This window comes from Sinocyclocheilus grahami, unplaced genomic scaffold (assembly GCF_001515645.1).
Source record: "Sinocyclocheilus grahami isolate Dianchi unplaced genomic scaffold, SAMN03320097.WGS_v1.1 scaffold27.1, whole genome shotgun sequence".
Lineage (NCBI taxonomy): Eukaryota > Metazoa > Chordata > Actinopteri > Cypriniformes > Cyprinidae > Sinocyclocheilus > Sinocyclocheilus grahami.
Genome location: NW_015505206.1, coordinates 1,417,429 through 1,438,775, shown reverse-complemented (window position 1 = coordinate 1,438,775; position 21,347 = coordinate 1,417,429). Strand labels below are relative to the sequence as shown.

The 21,347-nt window shown below is 37.2% G+C and overlaps 1 protein-coding gene across 1 annotated transcript in view; it reads right to left on the bottom strand.

Annotated features, from left to right (window-relative positions):
• The window catches only part of LOC107567631 (inactive phospholipase C-like protein 2), an 87,027-nt gene that overhangs the window by 23,171 nt on the left and 42,509 nt on the right, over positions 1-21,347 (bottom strand). The window lies entirely within an intron of this gene.

Genomic DNA, 21,347 nt, shown 5'->3' with positions numbered 1-21,347 from the left:
TATTATATTTAAAAATAAATAGTAATTGAATTTAGGTTTGGGCTCTGGTGTTAATTGTAACCTTATAGTAATGTAAAAGGGCTCACTATAGTTTAGAGCATAAGCTGAGGTAGATTTTTTATCCCTAAGAAAATTTAAATTATAATTGAAAGTATAAAGAATTAAAAAAGTATAAATAATTGAAAATTTAAAGAAAGAGCAATTTGTTCAGTAAACCAATGATTAATAATAATAAAAAAGCAATTTTATGCTTATTTTTCCCCGCTGCTGTACCGAAACCATACCGAACCGTCAAACGTGACGTGACGTCAAAACCAATGTACGTACCGAACCGTCATGTTTGTGTACCGTTACACCCCTACCAGGCTTATATCAGTATTGCTGGGGGTAACAGAACAAGAACGATCTGAAAATAACATAATGAAAAAGTAATCTCTATATACTATTACTCGACAAAAAAGAAAAAGAAAAGGAGTAAAAAGACTGCTCCTTCTTTAATTTTCTGCAGAGCATGACAACAACACATGTTGTCTTTTCCAGGAAAGATATAGACAGATATTGACACTACTAATCCCTAACAGGGAAGTCAGATGCAAATCAGTGACAATAGGCTATAAAACATTAACAAATTTACAACTATATACATTAAGGGAAATAAAGTAAATGAAATAAGGACAACTATTGTCTGGAATACATATAAGGAAACAACCATATATACAATGCTATCTACACCTGCCTCAGCTACATAAAATCTAAAGTACCCATTCTACCACAGGTCAGTGTAATCTGTCACACAGCAATCAATACAGAACAGACAGGAAAGAGCAGCCAATAGCAGATATGCCACTTAAATCAAGCTTTTAACATATAACCTCTGATAACGACCACTGAGTGTCCTTTTTAAAAAAAAAAACACAGAAAAAATCAATTACATCTACACATACACATGCATGCTTTAGCACAAATAAAGAAAGAAATACAAAGTGCAGCGATATTTAAACTATCAAAGATCAAAAGTTGCTGTCTTCAGCTTCAATAAAAGCTATAAAATGTCTTCACAGATGAGACACTACCAATCTCATACCAGCAAAAACAGCATGCATACACAGAAGATCAGAGATATGAATGTGTTCACTGCCAGAAGAAACATCAAAATAGATCTGATTACTTGGTCTAAATATGAACTCCTGCTCTGGAGTCTTTCCAAGTCGAAGCATACGCAGGGAGAAATACCAAGGGAGTCTTCAGCAGGCTCAAAACCATATCAAGCCCATATCACATCAACCCACCTCTGATGAAGAGGGCTGTTATGACAGCTGATCTTCATGAACTCTAGACACATATGAACACATACTATCAAACCACACACTTTAAAGGCTGCATTAAATGAAAATGGGAGTTTTGTGGAATTTAGTTTGTTAGTCCTAAGCACATAATACTGAAGCTGATTCTGCAATGCAATGTCAATATTGTTTTCAGCTATTTTACCTGAGCTGCCTATGTGAGTTTACAGCCTGAATTGAATTAAAGATGAGACTGACAATACCTAAAAATGGTAGCAGATACAACAAAAATACACTAGTGTAGCACATTTTACAGACCTGAATCTTTTGATCCAGTTCTTTTAATTAATCAAATATGACTCACAACCTCAGAAGTTTGAATTAGTTAATCCTTCACTGAATGAACTCACTGAATCCATCAGAGTGGTTAATGAATCAACATTTTACTCTCTCTGAACTGCAAGTTATCTTACTTTCAATAATGTTGTTTAGATGGCATCCATGATTATGTGTTTAATGACACAAATTTGCAACATTTCATAATGAATTATATTTTATATATACATTTGAAAATTGATAGTCCTGTCCCAAAGCATTGCTAATTAAACCAATGTTGCTGGTAAAAATGCTCAAACAAACAGTCAAACAAACTATTTCAACATCGAACACTTCAAGTAATGTGTGTGTATTTACATTCAAACAGACTTGTAATGATTTGTGCTAGAGACCTGATGAAATGAGTAAAACAAACTCAGAAAAGGCAATATCTGATACCAGGCAACTTTGTTCAAAAGGTTGAGGGTTGTATTTCATTTCCTGGAAAATTCTGAGCTTATTTCGGCACTTGGATTATTTTGGCATCGCTGCACAGGAAGTCATTTCACCAAGCCATGTGCATGTTATTGGGAGTGGATCCGTGAGGGTCGTCTGCGCATTAGCCTTGTTTCATAACACAGCTGTGTTTGCACTGAACTGCTGAAGGGTGTCTGCGTGCAGACTGCTCCTGAATGAGAATGAGAATGTCAGCGCATGTTTGAAAGCGTGTCTATGTAATGACGAGTAACTGAGAGAAGAAGACAGAGGGGTTAAGGGTGAGAGTGCACCAAGCTGACAGAGAATGATTGTGCACTGACCTTTGTCAAAGGATAACAGAACATATATCTACGCAAACCCACACACAAGACATGAGAAGGAGCACGACTGTCTTCGCTCACAGCTATTTACACTAGTCAAAGTGTCAGCATGTCTGTATCTGCTACAGGAATACACATACATATTCTTGTCGAATAATCTGTTCCTCCAAATATGTGACTATAGGAAAGAAAAAAATCTCTTTAATGCCTTTATTGTGTCTCCTAGACCGCAATGACATTAAACTGTGATTCTTAATCGGTATTGTCTCTTGCTGTCCAGTAAAAATTTAAAACAAGATAAGTTTACTTGAGAAGTACAATTGTGCAATATAAATATCAAATGAAAATATCAGTGATAATTATTAAATGAGATATTAGTGAGCAAAGAAAACAACCTCTAAGCAACTTCTGTTAACACAAGCATAACATGAGCAGGTTACTCAACATAAACAGCTATTTTCGTGCTGTGGCTCAAAATAAAAACAAACACATGGACATTTGCTAGAAGGCTAATTGCTTCATTTGAAGAATAATGAACAGGTGAATATCAAAAAGGAGCCTTTGCATAGACTTATATCTGTGTTTTGATAAAAACTTGATTAAAAAACAGCTGTGAATGGTCTTACTTTGTGAAATTGATTCAAATCACAGCAAAGGACACACACATAACATAATGATAAAGTAAGGTTAATTTGTCATGTTACCATGAAGGACACAGAAAAAAGAGGATAAAATACATGAAAGCATAAATGATTCTGATGTCTACACTTTGAATATAGGTTATGTGTGTATGTTGATAAGAATAGGAGGGATCTCTCATGTTATATGCTGTGCATTTGGCTCATGTTTTTGAGATTATTTTTATGTTTTTCCAGCTTGTGCATGTATCTTGTAAAAAGGGACCAATTAGAGTGCTGTTACCACACTGGTCATACTAGCTCAATCACATGTGTACGTAAATTAAAGGAGACATATTATGCCCCTTTTTACAATATGTAATATAAGACATATGTATATGTGTCTGTGAAGTTTTAGCTTAAAATACTCCACAGATCATCATATCATTTTGAAAATGCCTATTTTGAGTGGAAGCAGAAACACGCTGTTTTTCGAGCCTGTTTCTTTAAATGCAAATGAGCTGCTGCTCCCCACCTACTTTTCCAGAATAGAGCTGTGCCATTACAGCTCGTATCTGCTAAAAACATCTGTTTTGGTTCTGATTATCATGCTTATCAAAATCACGCTGAAATCATGCGTTTTAAACCATATTAGTTTAAACTTCTGATATACGGTTTTCTGAGCGCACACAACCGAAGCACAAGGACAGAAAGCGGCCACCACACAACAGACTGGAGTAAACTTACTGGAGTAAGTTCTCTTTCACACACAAGTTTACGTTAAAAACACACATGAGTTACAAAAACAGTCAGTTATGTCTGTGAAGGTAAATAGCTGGGAAATAAATTGCATGTTTATTTTAGATCTGTGTGGCAGCAGCAATATACAGTAAATAAATCAATAAATCCTCTGCTCTCTTGTCACCTCTGAGGCTGGAACTCTAAACAGTGTTCTGTGCTCGTCTGTGCAGCCAAAGACAGAACAGGTAGCATGTTTTGCTCAAACTTTTGCCATGGCGTTAGAACTGGCACACCGCTGTCGCTTGCGAAAACACAGTGACGGTGCCGTGGGTCAGGGTTGCCAGGTTTTCAGGAAAATCCACCCAATCGCTACTCAAAACTAGCCTAAAACTAGCCCAATCGCGTCTCGAGGGGGTCCCCAGTTAAAAATCACGTTCTGGGGGGTAAAATTCACGTTGTTTGGTGGGGGTCCCCCTGCTAAAATTCGCATTCCAGGGGATAAATATCATGTTCACGGACATGAAAAACAACCCACGGCAACAGTGTTAAAGTAGCCCAATTCTGCGGGAAAACCGCAGACTTGGCAACACTGCCGTGGGTGGAAACTTACAGATTAAGGGGCGGTAATATTATGAGATCCCTTTGCCACGTCACCAAGGGAGCGAAATCAGACGCGCTCTTTTTTTCAGAGGCTTGCAGAAAAAGGCTTACCAAAACAAAGTTACTGGGTTAATCTTTTTCCCGTTTCCTTGGTTGGTAGATGCACTGGGAACCTGATTATAGCACTTAAAACCTGGAAAAGTCCGATTTTCATGATATCTCACCTTTAATGTATGTGCACAGCACAAAGTCAGTATGTGCTTAATCTCTGTGCCTGTAAATCAGTTACTGTGTGTGTGTATGTGTGTGTGTGTGTGTGTGAGTGTGAGTGTGATTCTTCAGTTTTAGCTGCAATGCAGGTTGCAGTCAAGGTTTCTGCGGAGTTATAGGCGTATATAAATCCTTTAACAGGTTTCTGTCACTCGACATTGTGTATTTCCATTCTCTCTTCTTTCTCTTCTATTTTCCATTATTAGATGCAGATGTTTCATTGACATGTTTTGTTTAGACAGTCGATATGACTAGCACATAACTGTGATTTGTTTGCCTCACAACATTGTGAAATTTTACATTATATTGACAATTAAATAACAAACACTTAATCATTCAGTTTAACAGTGCTTTAATTAGTTGTGAATTCTGTAACTTTGGAATTAGCTTAAAGGGATAGTTCACCCAAAAATGAAAATTTGATGTTTATCTGCTTACCCCCAGGGCATCCAAGATGTAGGTGACTTTGTTTCTTCAGTAGAACACAAACAAAGATTTTTAACTCAAACCGTTGTAGTCTATCAGTCTTATAATGGCAGTCAATGGGCTCCACGGCTTCGAGAGTTAAAAAACATACACAGACAAAACCAAATTAAACCCTGCGGCTTCGTGATGAAGAAACAAAGTCACCTACATCTTGGATGCCCTGGGGGTAAGCAGATAAACATCAAATTTTCATTTTTGGGTGAACTATCCCTTTAACACAAATAAACTGAGCAACTGAGTCAGTAATTACTTACACAGATTATGTTCACAGAAATTCTTAGAGATCACCAACCTGGCCCAATTCCAGCATGATATTTTGGAGTTTTCTGATTGGTCAGAAGATCTTAACTCAAACAGTGTATGCATTATGATGGAATCATCCCTTAGGAGGCAAATGACTGGCCTGTGTATATGGATCTGAGCATGGTCTCAAGTGTGGGTGTGCTTTCTAGACACTGTCACTTCTGAATGCAAAAGCCCTAATGGTTTGTCTTGATATTTATATTGTATAATGGTTCCATTATATACACTTACATTCATGCATCTGGCAGATGCTTCTATATAAAGTGACTTCCAGTGCATTCAAGGTATACAGTTTTATTCAGTTTATGCTTTCCTGGGAATCGAACCCATGACCGTAGCATACCTCAAGTCACTTAGTTGGAGCTATAGGAACACTATAGTAAAAAAAAGTTTTCTAACGCCTCCCAATATAAAACATAGTTTGACTGACTCTAAATTGTAGTTGAGCTGAAATCAAACGATTGAACTGCACATCATTTGAATTCTAATGTGACAAATAATTTTGTTTGGCACCCACATAAAGTCTACAGTGAACTGATTAACTATATTATATGGCAAAAAAATGGTTGCAAATCTAAATCTAAATACTATTATTATTAATTATTATTAGTAACTATTTATTTTGAAGAACACCAATGTCTTTCATCAAACTGATGTTGCCGTCATTTTGTAAACGCAATAAGCCACTTGCTTACACCCATATGTGTGCACAGAAACCACTCATCTATCTGACATTCATTAAAGCACATGCAAGTTTGAATTTTTCTTGCTGTAATACACACTACTACAGAGACAGAGTAATGGCATTTAGTAGCTGTTTGCCCAATGAAATGAAACAGTTCCCTTGTGTCTGTATATTGTGCCTTTGTATGTGTGTGTGTGTGTGTGTGTGTGTGTTTGACTGTCTGTGTTGTGTTATTCACATTTGTGTGTATGTTAAAAATGAGAGCCAGTTTTAGCAAACTCACTCTGTTAAAATTACAGACTGAGGAAATTAAACACAATCCCAGACTGCAGACCAACAGTCTGAGAGAAAGAAAGGAACATAGTGTTAAGAGTGAGTAAAAGAGAACATGGTGGGAGTTACAGAGAGGGAGTGGAATTGATGTCAAGCACTGAAAATGTTAATTTTGTCCACTCCATTCTAGCCTGTGTTCAATACATATTTCTTAGTAACAACCAGAGAACAAAAAACATCTTAGATTGACTAACATCCCAGACTGGTTTTAGAGGGCTTAAACCTGCTGCGACCAAATTTTTCAATAGCAAATACACAAAAACAAAATGTATATTCTAAGATGGATCAATCATTACTATCAGTATATTATACTGTATATCATTATAGTATTACCTGCTTAAGGTAGTGTAAGTGAGTTCACAGTTGAGAGCCAGAGTCCAATTTGAGACAGGACTAACTCCATACATAAGACTAATATCCTGCAGAATGGCCCATTTTCATTCTCCACTTATACCTGCAGATCCTTTCTGATTAGAGAAAAACAGCTGTACAGGTCAGACGCTATTTAATTCCTCATATATCATCTCACTGCAGCTGACAGGCAGCAGACAAACCAATTTTGCTGTACTTCCAGTGTGTGTATGAGTGTGCATATATGATTAGGAAACTCATACATGTTCTCACCCCTTCCTTTTGTTTTTCTATTTTATTCAGAACTAATCAATACTGATTTAATTAATCAGTCTCACTCTTTTTTCAAAGAGGATGCAGGGCTCAAATTCTCTTTTACTGTGTGATTTGGATTTGTATTTCTCTTTCTGTCTGTTTCAATATTTATAACGCTGTTTGTAAAACGCTACTGTTTGCAAATGCGCTTTAATTGTTGAAATATACACGTACACAAATGCACATACACCATGAATGTGGGATAGCTGGTGGGTGGAATAATTGACAGCTATGGCTTACAGACACTTGAGTAAAGTGACAGACAGACAGACAGACAGACAGATAATAGATAGATAGATGGATGGATGGATAGATGGATAGATGGATGGATGGATGGATAGCTAGATAGCTAGATAGATACTTTTTCTCAGTGTTCGTAAGAGTGGGAATATTAAAGCATCCTTTTTTTTAGCACAGAAGTCTTGGCTCAGTTCTGCTACGTGAGGGTTCCTCAAGCATGTGACGCGGGCCGCCCCTGCAATGGCATAACCCACGCACTGCTATAAATACATCCAGCACGGGTGCGCTGCTATAAAGCTGCTCAGCCCACTGAGCACCTCTGAGCTTTTGGATCTCTCCTGACGCTCCAATGGACCAGAACTTTAGGCCTCAAAGCATAAAATATTTTTTCTTAATCTTGCTGCCAAAATGCAAAGGCTACAGTATTTGGTTTCTTTTCCATGCAGAGGAGGAACGAGAATAAACCCACCTTGACTCTGATTTGACAGATGCACCATGTAAACTGTCATTGCACTCCATTGTCTTGATTGTGCTGTGTGTGCTTGGCGTTTGATGTTGCTGTTCTTTTGTGCCTGATGTTCCCCAGAGTTTGCAAAGCGCTGTTCTTGAGATCTGAACTGTTTCTTACATGTTTTTTACATTTCCAAAAGCCTAAGATGTAATCTTAAAATGGTTTATGATAATCTGTTTTTCTATCTAGGCCTTCTTCCCTTCTTAATATTTAGTACGCTAGTAAAAAAGTAATATATTTAAAATACATTTATTTCATACTAATTATAGTTCAAATCTATTAACATATTTACTGACAGATGACTTACTGATATAAAAATTATAATTAAATTTTATTTGGAGTACTACTTGTGCACAATGTACATTTCTTAATATGAAGTCTAAAATGTCTTTAAATGAAAAATATTTAAAGTGTATCTGAAGTATAGCCTACTTGCAATAGTTCCACTTTAGCACAATCAAATTTACTAAGTATATCTTTAACTGGACTTCAGCACTATTTCCGCACAATTAAAGTGCATCAAGTACAAAATTAGTTGTTCGAATTTAGCAGACTTTAAGAATACCAGTTTAGTATACTAAAAGTACAATTGCAGGGCATTTTATTAAGCACATACATATGAAAATGTATTTGTAGTATACTTAGCATAAATAAATGTATTTGAAATACATTTAAATATATTTATTTTTCATTTGGATAAATATAGTGATAGATAGTGAAGAATCATATCAGAACACACGTCTGACTGGAGCATTTGACCGTTTAAAGGAGATGCGTGTGCTAATTGTATTTAAACCGCTCAGCACCCACATACAGTAAAGGTGACCTTCTGATTACCCAGAATGCACTACGGACACATATCAAGGCCACCTACCCTGTGGAAGTAGGACGCCGGATAGCTCTGCATGTACTTGCTACTTCCTTTGGGAGAAGGAGTGGCTGCTCAGTAAGTACCTCTGCAGGAGTGGAAACAACAACTCTTCTCACCTTGTTTCCCAAGGGGTTGACACAGGAGAACAAACAGCGCAAAGTCTATCTGACCTGAATTCAGTTTCGCAGTTTCTATTACAACAGCATATGTGAGCCGAACTGAAGGAGGACCCAGTTTGAAGGAACAGTTTACCAAAAAATTGAAATGTACTCACCTTCAGGCCATCTAAGATGTAGATGAATAAAGTTTCTTCACTGGAACAGATTTGGAAAAATTACATCATTGGCAAGCATTAGCTCACAAGTGGATCCTCTGCAGTGAATGGGTGCCGTGAGAATTAGAGTCCAAACAGCTGAGTTCAAGCACAGTCCAGTCCATCAGTTATTATCTTGTGAAGTGAAAATCTGTGTGTTTGTAAGAATCAAATTCCTCATTAAGGCGTTTTAACTTTAAATCATTGGCCAAAATGTGACTGTTTTCGCTTGTAAACGGTTCTTGATCTGTGCGTATTTCACTCCTGATTTAGAAGAGATTACTTTTTCACTGGAGAAAGCAATATTATGGATAGAAGACTTGTATTTTAGCCAAAAGCAACATCTTGAAGTTAAAAACATCTTAATGATGGATTCGGTTCTTATAAACACAGAGCTTTTCATTTCACAAGGTGTTAATTGATGCTGGATTACTTGTGGATTACTGTGATGTTATTATTAGCTATTTGGACTCTCGTTTTGACGGCACCCATTCACTGCAAATGATCCATTGATGAGCAAGTGATGCTAAATTTCTCAAAATCTGTTCTGATGAAGACACAAACTCAACTACATCTTGAATGGCCTGAGTTTGAATACATTTTCAGCAAATCTTCATTTTTAAACACAAATTTAATGATTGATGGAAACCCTCAGCAACATTCTGGATACAACATTTAGACACATTTGTATGTGTGTGTGTGAGTGCCTATGTAAGATACGTATAACCATCAGATTTAAACCGCATGCAAACAGCTCCATTTTGAGCAAAATCATAATTTAAATGAACAGTTATAGTGTTTGGCGATATGGTCATTTTTCAAACCGTCATATCGCCAGTCCGTGAGATCGCCGATAGACGATATTATCGTGCATGGGTGGGGGCAAGAGAGAGACTCCCTGTATTTGTCATAGGCTATTTCATAACTATTTGGTGTTTTAAACTGCGCGCGAGAGAGAGAGAGGGAGCCTATGGAAGCCCCACGAATCTAAATAATATACTTTCAAACATACTGATAAACTAACATGATAAATACAAAAATATTTAAAACAGCTAGTTCATATATATATTCGGCAACAACAGTCATACATCGCTATTAGGACCGCGCGTCCTGTGACAAGTTTGCCGCATCAGAGCACGGAAGTTATCAGTCTAAACGGTCTGCAAAATCAGTCAACAGTGAAAATCAAAAGTAGATTTATTTTAAAGACCAACAGTTTAACACTAAATATTGGACATAAACGAACACGTTAAATATAAAGTATTTAAAATAGGTAAGTTCATATATTTGGAGAAATTTAAATTTAAATTAAACAGATACATCAGTCATACAGCCCATACATCAGAGCCCGGCGCACCACCACAGAAACAAGAATGAGATGTGTTCTAGCATAACTGTGTAAACTCATAGTTTATAGTTATATGGTAACGAAAGTGTTCAACATTCAACCCGTTCTTTTTCATCAGTATTATTTGTGATTTAAATGTTGTGAACAGGAATTCTGCTTTTCATGCTCTTTCACTTTCACTTTCAAATTCGCGATCTTGGTGTCACATTTACAAGGAAAGATAATTGTCTGTTTTGCTTATATCTATACACCTTTTACTTTTTAAGACTAAAACAAAAGATGGATTTATTGTTATTCCTAATTAAAAAGCACAGCAACAATAAAACAGTAGGCTACAATGACAAACTGTATGAAGCAGACGCTTTGGAGCACCTTAGACCATGCACTCTCACAAATGCAACCACGTCAAATTTTAACTCGCACGATATGTGTCTGTGTTTGTGGTTGGAGACTCCTTCACCGGCTACAGGCTCCTCATTTGCGCGCGTGTGTGTGTGTGTGTAAAACTTACACACAGTAAGTTTATTGTACAGTGCTGAATGAAAAAGCGGGGCAATTTGATAATAATAGCCAAATTATAATGGGCCGCCTAATAATAATAATAATAATTATTATAATTATAATTATTAGTATTATTATTATTTAATACATTAATAGGAGAATGAGCCTTATATCGTCTTGACTATCGACAAAGACATCTGCTATCGTCGATACACGATACTATCGTCTATCGGCACAAGCCTAGAACAGGTCCTACACAATAAAGGCCTTTGTTTACAGAGTCAACAGCAGCAATTTTCCTTCTATTCAATTGAACAACAAAGACACACACACATACCTAACAATATGAATCAGAGCCAACAGCTGTCATAGATTGGCAGGTCCTAAAGTTCACAACACCACTCTAAAGTGGAAAAAAAAAAAATCAAAAGTATCCTTGCAGCCAGCTTTTGATAAACAGTGCTCACTTCTTCTTACCATAGTGCTCTGTATCACATAGTGAACACAAGCACAGCGTGACTTACAATAGTCAGCAAGTGCTTTCTCATTCTCAAAATGAGACCTCACCCTGTGAAGAACACAAAATACACTAGACAGAAATAGAGATAGCAAAAAGAAATGAAACTTTGGAACAAGAGCCAGATACAAACATGGACACATACACACAGTGAAGTACGGCATTAGTCAGAGCTCTCCAAGGAGAGAAGAGTACCTGTTTGTATGTTTCAGAAGGTAAATGACCGTATATGACTAATAAAAACCTGTGGCGGAACTGCTTTTAATGATGGTCTTTCAGCTGAGGTGTGTGTCGAGTGGACGGCAGCGCTTAGTCTGGGGGAGGAAGGCTGTACAGAATTAGCAAAGCTGCACAAACTTTCCAAAAAGCACCTGCAAATCATTGTCTGCTATTGAATGAAGAGTACAGATGAGTGGAAAAACATGTACTGGAACAATCCACCACTGAACCCAACATAAGGTGATTAATTCAACTTTTATATGTCAAAAGGCATAAATGAAGTTGCTAACGCTTTCTTTTACAGTATTTCTCTTTCAAATTACATATATTGCTATAATTACTTAGGCCCAAACATTCTTTATGCTGGTATCTGAATGCAAATGCTTCTAATTGTGATTTTATTATGTGTTCACAATGCACACGTACACACTGCATTTTCTGCATTACCACAAGGGGCACACTAGTGGGTATTGACAAAAACAGTACACTGTAAAAAATATCAGTGAATTTAACGGTAAAACACTGTAAAAATGCTACAGTAAAAACCTGTTAAATGGTTATCGGTAAGTTCCCCTACTGTATACGGTGAAAAACTGTATTGGACATTACATGCAATTTTACGGTAGTATACCGTTTTTGGAAGTGAAAAATAACATATAATTTGCAGTGAAAAACTGTAAATGGGCATTTCCAGAATTCCTTGCATCACATTTCAAATGTTATGTTTTTTTTTTTGCTGAAAGTTTCTTCTTAGCTTTTTTCTTAGCAGTTTTGTACATTAGGGTTGTATGTTACATCTAATGTTGTTTTGTTTTTGTAGAAAACATGGAAACACCAAAGACGCTTTAATATGTTGTGCGTTTTAATAGACCGGTGATGACCGCACTATAACATTATAACAGACCTTTCAAATGTATCTAGTATGATAAAACAGCGCTGCTTTTTCCCCCCCACATACGCACGACCGGAAGGAGCGGAAGCGGTCGACTGTGGCATAATAAAAGCTCCGCTGCTTTTGAGCCGTGTGTTGCGCTGGTTCAGTGGCCTCGTTTCGCTTCGACGGCTTTCAGCCTCACCCTGCTTCATTCTACCACGTTAATAAATCATTAGCTCATCCATGAGCATGATTTCTGCCCGAGTCCCGTCGGATTGCATCGGCTGTGGGGATGAAGACCACAACTCCCATGATCTAACTATGCCTTTGTCTCTTTGTTTATTTTGAATACGTGCCCTCTAGTGGCGAAAATTACATATTGTGCCATTAAGTTAAAACTGTAAAACCTAAAATGTTGCTACCGTATTTTTCACTGTAAAATTCTGGCAACCACAGCTGCCGGTTTTTTACCGTAAAGTTTAACAGATCACAGAAATCGCCACGATTGTTTCACGATGCCAATCTTTCATCTGGGACAGCCGGAAATCGTGCAGTGTGTTTAGGGCTTAATGCAAGAGCTTGTTAAGTTAAATTTACTGAACTCTTTGTGATTTTTTGCTAGTTATTCTCTGTATTCTTCAAAGGTAAAATTGTGTGCTGAAACAAAACCTTTAAGATACCATTCCTGAACTTTTTCTCTTCAGAGTAAACAGACAGTATTTTTGCCAAAGCTTATCTAGAAGAAGAGAGAGAAAGAGACAGACAGACAGACAGAGAGTGAGTGAGATGTTTTTGGGTGCTTGTGCGCAGGTGTTGTGTTCTAAATCTTTGAGATGCTGCCAGCCTTCCACTGAACACAAATGTACTTTTTTTGCTTTCTTCACACGGTGCAACCTCTTCTCACTACACTACAGACAAAACTGCCTACAGCTGGGCTTGCTCTCACCCTCTCCCCCTCACACACATCAGCTTTATGCAGTAGAAATAAAAAATATTTGCTTATATATTTGCCAAAGTTCTTCCTGTCAAGAGTCTGTCAGTTTATAGTTATTTTTAGACAGGCAGGTCCAAGGCTACTACCACACACAAATGCTGCCTTTTGATTTTTGATCAGACCTCAGGAAACTTCCTCTAAAGGTGCAGTCACACTTGTTTGCGGGTGAAATCCAGTCGTTTAAACAGGAATTCATGCCATCTGGGGTTTTGCGTGAGGGTGAAAAAGTACCCTACGCAGATTTCGCTCATGTTCAAGTTGGTCTCCCAAATTCATTTGAAGGTGACTTATGTGTGCACTGTAAAATATCAATAATATGATCATACCTTCAGACAGAATACACCCATATTTGCTTTTTTTTTTAATTATTTAAAAAAAATTAAATTCTGCATAAAAACTTGTATTCATCCATCATCAAATCTTTGACATTCACAATTTTTCCTTATTTTAAGAAGCTTTGAATTAACCCTTTTCACATTTCCAGGGTTCTCAGAAGTGGAAGTAGTCATAGCTCTGTCAACTTCTATAGTGGTGAATGGAAACTACAACAATTATAATACTTGTTGTCCCATTTGCTCCAAGTACTTTTTAGGATTATACAAAAGAGGAGCAAACATCAGGAGACAGATTTTTTAGTCAGAAGAGAAAAAGATGCCAAAATTTCCGTCACTCTCTTAGCCATTGTATTAGAACCACTCAGGCTGCAACATTAAAGGGTTAGTTCACCCAAAAATGAAAATTAGTCCATGTTGTACTCACCCTCAAAGCATCCTAGGTGTATATGACTTTCTTCTTTCAGATGAATCCAATCGGAGTTATATTAAAAATTGTCCTGGCTCTTTCAAGCTTTATAATGGCATGGGCGGGTGTTTTTGTTCAACAGTCCAAAAGTAGTAAAATAAAGCACGCCCAACCATATTAAAACACGCATCACATGGCTCCGGGGGGTGAATAAAGGCATCCTGTAGCGAATCAATGCGTTTTTGTAAGACAAATATTCATATTTGACTTTTCTGTAATTTAATGCCAAGGTAATATAATGCAAAGAATAGTTATAAATGTATAATAAATGTCTTGATTCGCATTAGGGTGACCATAACATTCTCTTTTTCATGGACATGGAATAGCCTGAATTTCTAAATTGCCTAAGATGTCTGGGTTTTCCTACTGTTTTCTTACTTGCTAAAGGTAATGACTAAAAAGCAGTTTGACAAACAGCATTTAGCCATTGTACATAATTGTACAGCATGGCATGGAAGAAGGTGGGATCTACAGAGAAAGGTCAAAGCAATGCAAAACACGTACATTTAATGGACTGTGCAGAGCATGTCAATAGAAAAACAAAGCCAAAACCTGCTAATTTTAGGCTAAAAAGAGGATGTATGGTCACCCCAATTACCTTAAGCCACAGATTTACCAAACTCAGTCCTACTGTTCTGTTCTTCTATCAGAATTAGATTTTTAAGATCTGTTCCACACAAGGTCATTGGTGCATGCACAGCCGTACCGCGCATAGGGAGACCGAGGGCCCGCTGTCATCTGTAATGTTCTAAAACTGGGCCTGACGGAGGCTTATTTGAGTAGAGCAGTAGCATTGATTAATGGCAGGAGGAAATTCTGCACTAATGCTCTGCAAACGTTCCAACAACCTCCCCTCTTATGTCCTTCAAATGTTTAAGTGACATTGAAGCAAGGCAATAGTGAAAGAGATAAAGAAAATGATTCAGACTAAAGGATGATAAATCAATGTATGAGCCTGTGGGGCCGCTCTGAATCCCTTTAAATACTCACCCTATCCTTTCTTGTAATTTCCTTTTCTCCTGTCTATTCTTTCTATTCCCTCCTTCCCTCCTAATATGCCTTCCTTTTTTCCCTTCTTTCCTTTCCTTTCCTTTCCTTTCCTGTCAAGCATAATCACTGTTATCAAACACGAGCAGTTTGTAATCATCAATCTGCCCATCTCTATTAGGACACATCTGTCATATGAGCCATATAGCTGAATTCTGTCAATTTTTTGCAGGCATTAGTTTTGTTTCTGAGTGTGTAAAGGTGTATATATGTGCTTTCAGCAGGCTTGACAGAGGATAATAAGTCTTTGAACATTAAGATAAAAAAATGACTTGGGCATCTGAGATTAGCCAAAGGCAGAAAAGCTTTTAAAAATGTCCCTCCAGAGGCCACAAACAGTCAATGAATTCAGCCATTTCATGACAAAATAATAATAACAGTCCTAATAAGGATGTGTGCCTGGAATAACATTAAAGGAATATTACAGCATGGTCTTGCCATTTTTCAACATATTCAAATAATGAAGAAAAACAGCTTTCATCAGTATATATGATTTTTTTTTGTGGAGTTTTCTGCTAGCAGCCAACAAGAAAAAACTGTTTTTGCTCTAACAAATACCATAACTGAAAAAAATAGACAGACCACCTGTTGCCTGAATGCTTGAAACTACAGGTGCATCTCAATAAATTAGAATGTCGTGGAAAAGTTCATTTATTTCAGTAATTCAACTCAAATTGTGAAACTTGTGTATTAAATAAATTCTATGCACACAGACTGAAGTAGTTTAAGTCTTTGGTTCTTTTAATTGGGATGCTTTTGGCTCACATTTCACAAAAACCCACCAATTCACTATCTCAACAAATTAGAATACTTCATAAGACCAATAAAAAAAACATTTTTAGTGAATTGTTGGCCTTCTGGAAAGTATGTTAATTTACTGTATATGTACTCAATACTTGGTTGGGCCTCCTTTTGCATGAATTACTGCATCAATGCGGCGTACCATGGAGGCAATCAGCCTGTGGCACTGCTGAGGTGGTATGGAAGCCCAGGTTGCTTTAATAGCGGCCTTCAGGTCATCTGCATTGTTGGGTCTGGTGTCTCTCATCTTCCTCTTGACAATACCCCATAGATTCTCTATGGGGTTCAGGTCAGGCGAGTTTGCAGGCCAATCAAGCACAGTAACACCATGGTCATTGAACCAGCTTTTGGTGCTTTTGGCAGTGTGGGCAGGTGCCAAATCCTGCTGAAAAATGAAATCAGCATCTCGCAGCCATCTACCAGGAAATTTTAGAGCACTTCATGCTTCCTTCTGCTGACAAGCTTTATGGAGATACTGATTTCATTTTCCAGCAGGACTTGGCACCTGCACACACTGCCAAAAGCACCAAAAGTTGGTTAAATGACCATGGTGTTGGTGTGCTTGACTGGCCAGCAAACTCACCAGACCTGAACCCCATAGAGAATCTATGGGGTATTGTCAAGAGGAAGATGAGAGACACCAGACCCAACAATGCAGATGACCTGAAGGCCACTATCAAAGCAACCTGGGCTTTCATTACACCTGAGCAGTGCCACAGGCTGATTGCCTCCATGCCACGCCGCACTGATGCAGTAATTCATGCAAAAGGAGGCCCAACCAAGTATTGAGTACATGTACAGTAAATGAACATACTTTCCAGAAGGCCAACAATTCACTAAAAATTGTTTTTTTTATTGCTCTTATGAAGTATTCTAATTTGTTGAGATAGTGAGTTGGTGGGTTTTTGTGAAATGTGAGCCAAAATCATCACAATTAAAAGAACCAAAGACTTAAACTACTTCAGTCTGTGTGCATTGAATTGATTTAATACACGAGTTTCACAATTTGAGTTGAATTACTGAAATAAATGAACTTTTCCATGACATTCTAATTTATTGAGATGCACCTGTATATTGTTATATAAAGTAAGGGTACTTTAGATCCGCCGTTCAATTGGACACTAAAGCTGTCTATTGGTTCACATCAGATAAGCACCATCTCAAGACCCAGAGACACACACACACACATATTTTTATATCATGTCATGAAAAACAACCATTTATTTAAACTGACCCACCCAAAAAAGTAATATATTTAAAATATATTTATTTCATAATAAGTATATACTGATATAAAATTGTAATTCAAATTTATTTGGAGAACTACTTGTGCACAATGCACATTTCTTAATATTAAACCTGAAATGTGTTTTAATGAGGATGTATGATCTTTGAATAATATCGGTCTTTAAATGCAAGATATTTTAAGAGTTCCACTTCAAATATACTTCAGTATATCTTTAGTTGGACCTCAGCATTACTTCCGCACAACTTAAGTGCATTAAACACAAAATTAGTTGTTCCAATTTAGCAGACTTTAAGTATAGCAGTTTAGTATACCAAATGTACAATTGCACGGTATTTTTATGAAGTATATAAATATGTAAATGTATTTATAGTATACTTATGAAATAAGTGTATTTCAAATACATTTTAGTATATGTATTTTTCACTACAGGGCACACACATTTATCTATCAAAGCAATCAAAGTGAGGACAGATGGCAACCTTCTACAGTTTTATATAAAATTTATTCTAATTACTACAGACTATTCTAAACTCAAAAAAATAATTTAATAAAAAATATCTTCCAACTGAGCACCTCCCCAAGTGTCACCAAAGGGGGGTTTTGTCAATAATCTTGGCCAAATGAAGCTAAATAACCCTACATACTTTCAACACACCTAATGACTATACTGCACCACACTAAACGACCTCAGGTGTCAGTAATCTCTCTGCTAATTGTGCATGCTGATATTGACACTGAATTAGCTTATTAACCATTTGCCGTTCAAGTCAGTTTAGTCGGCACAAGATGGCGGTGTACCTTCTTTTAATAAATTACAAGAAAATACAACAGGGTCTGTTAACTCTGCTTATAGAAAATGAAAAGCAAAGAATTCGCATCAGGTGTGTTTTTTTGTTTTTAATATTTTTAAAACATGCAACATGGCAAATCAAAAGATTTTTCACCTATAGGTGCAAAAATGATAGCATTTTTTTACTTGAATTTCATTAACTAGCTGCGTAACAAGAACATGACCAATTTAAGTTTATAGGACAACTAAACTATCAATTTAAACAAAAAATGACCGTCAACTACAGACGTTGCATCCATCGATTCCGTCATGTTTCTCATTGACACACCCCCAACTCGGAAACTCGGGGCTTAAAGAAAATTTAGAGTTTCCCACTTGTAATAACGACTTTGTGGTGGCGTTCATGTGCATTCAACTCGTAAATACGATCTATCTGACAAGACTTGAATGCACCAATAGTCCTCTGCTGCTGTACGGGGCAGGTCCTAGATCGGGCTTTTTTTCTGTGTAACTTAACGCGTTTCGCAGAAATATTTATTTCAGAAATTTCAATCAGCACCCAGCCTGTTTTATTTAGCTGTGCGGGTAGTTAAATCTGTATTGTAAAGCTGCGCTTATCCATAGACAGCGCAGAATGGATGAGAAGCACAGATTAAAAAAAATAGACGTAGGGGGGTCCCACAGACATATTTTTTGTAAAAAATAATGATGACGAACCTGATTAAGCTCACGCAGTTAGGATACGATACATTTAGTTAATTATTTACAGTCATTCATGTGACTGAAGTCTGTTTTTAGGCTGTCAAAATGTAAATGCGTCTATCAGGGTCGGCGCCAGAGTGCACAAAGGGGGCATGCACTTTTTGGGGGGAGAGGGAGGGGGGTTACTTTGAAAAGAAAAGAACCTGTTTCTGAATATTAATTGATTTAAATTTGTAGACTACTAGTGTAGAAGTCATTTTCAGATACAACGAATATAATGGGAAAAACACAAACATGAAACTTGTAAATAAAATAATTTGATATATATAGCCTACAATTTAATAACATATAGCCTAGTATTATATATGAATAAGATGTTCGTCAACTGATTGCAGGCGATCGGATCAGTGTTGACAGCTCCGTAAAATAGCCTAACCTACTGGAAGCTCTCTAGTTTTGGTGTATATAGCTAAAAATATTATAAGTACTGTAACCCGGTTCATTGTCAAGATAAGACAAAGAAGTCAGGGAAGATGAGTGAACAAAGTTTTTATTAGCCGTTCAACAAAACAAAACAAATTCCTGTGAGGCTCCCTGCCATACACAGTCTCCCAAGCACCGCACTCTGTGGTCCAAAAGTTTCTTTCCCCTTTACAGGTGAGTGGGCTGCTATATCCATCTCTCTACCAATCACTAGAATTAAAGACAGGTTTTAGTCCTCATTCACTTGACCCCCTTATCACCGCTCATCTCAGCACTCGCTCCCCTGCTGCAAAATCTTTAGTTTTTTTAGTTTTATGCATGTAAAAAAAGTGGGTAAATATTTATACTAATATTTATACTAATGGATAAATACAATTGCAGTAGACAATATAATATAGGGTTAGCTATAAACAAGCCAAAACAAAGCGAAACTGAAGGTAAAGTTGGGCTCATATCCTACCTCTCTTTCGGCACAAATCCAAATGTTTCCATATAGGCTACGTGATGTATTTGAAGCTATATATTTATTACGTAAAATAGGTTGTGTACTTCTACTGTACTGTCTACTGATGCTTCTCATCTGTTCTGCGCTGTCTATGGGTAAGCGCAGTTTCACCATACAGATGTAACTACCTGCACAACTGATTAAAATTCTGAAATAAATATTTCTGTGAAACGCGTTAGGTTGCACAGAAGAAAGCCCGATCTAGGACCTGCCCCGTACAGCAGCAGAGGACTGTTATTTTGCTGAACGAACTGAGGATGAGGCTCAGATTTGGTTGACCAATCGGCGGAAAGGGGCGTGTCATGACTGCCCACAAAGGGAAAACGAATTTTGAAGTTGTTTATCCATTTTCTACTCATGAACCGAAAAAACGAAAATCGAGCCAAAATCTCATTTTTTCGTTTTTTTTTTTTTAACAAATGAAAAAACGACTGTTTTCTCGTTTCTGCTTATTTCATTTCAAACTGAAAAACAAACTATCAAAACGTACACAGACCTTCAAGCCTTTTGACTTTGAGGCGTTAAACAGGAACAAAAAGAGACCCAATGAAGTCTAGGCCTCATTGTCCTGCTATAAATTACCTACTGACAAAAAGAGGCCATGGAGAGAAGGGACACAGGAAATCCGCATCTGAGAAGCTCTCAGTCTCATTAAAGTGTTAAGCACTAATCATGAATGCTGGCCAAGAATGCTTTAGAGCTGGAGGAGTGATGGATGTCAGACAAAGACACTGAGTCTCAAACTATAGCAAGCTGTCTTGACAGAGTTTTCAGGCTTTATAGACATGCTCACATTAAAGCTACAAAAGAATTTCCCACCACCTTAACAAAAGCTGTCTTCATTTTGTGCATATTAAAATGACTTAGTATATATATAGTGTAGAATATACATATACACAAACCCGATTCCAAAAAAGTTGGGACACTGTACAAATTGTGAATAAAAACAGAATGCAATGTGGAAGTTTCAAATTTCAATATTTTATTCAGAATATAACAGATGACATCAAATGTTTAAACTGAGAAAATGTATCATTTTAAGGGAAAAATAAGTTTGTGTGGCATCCCTTCTTTTTATAACAGTCTGCAAACATCTGGGGACTGAGACAAGTTGCTCAAGTTTAGGAATAGGAATGTTGTCCCATTCTTGTCTAATACAGGCTTCTAGTTGCTCAACTGTCTTGGGTCTTTGTCGCATCTTCCTCTTTATGATGCGCCAAATGTTTTCTACGGGTGAAAGATCTGGACTGCAGGCTGGCCATTTCAGTACCCGGATCCTTTTCTACGCAGCCATGATGTTGTAATTGATGCAGTATGTGGTCTGGCATTGTCATGTTGGAAAATGCAAGGTCTTCCCTGAAAGAGACGACGTCTGGATGGGAGCATATGTTGTTCTAGAACTTGGATATACCTTGCAGCATGGATGGTGCCTTTCCAGAGGTGTAAGCTGCCCATGCCACACGC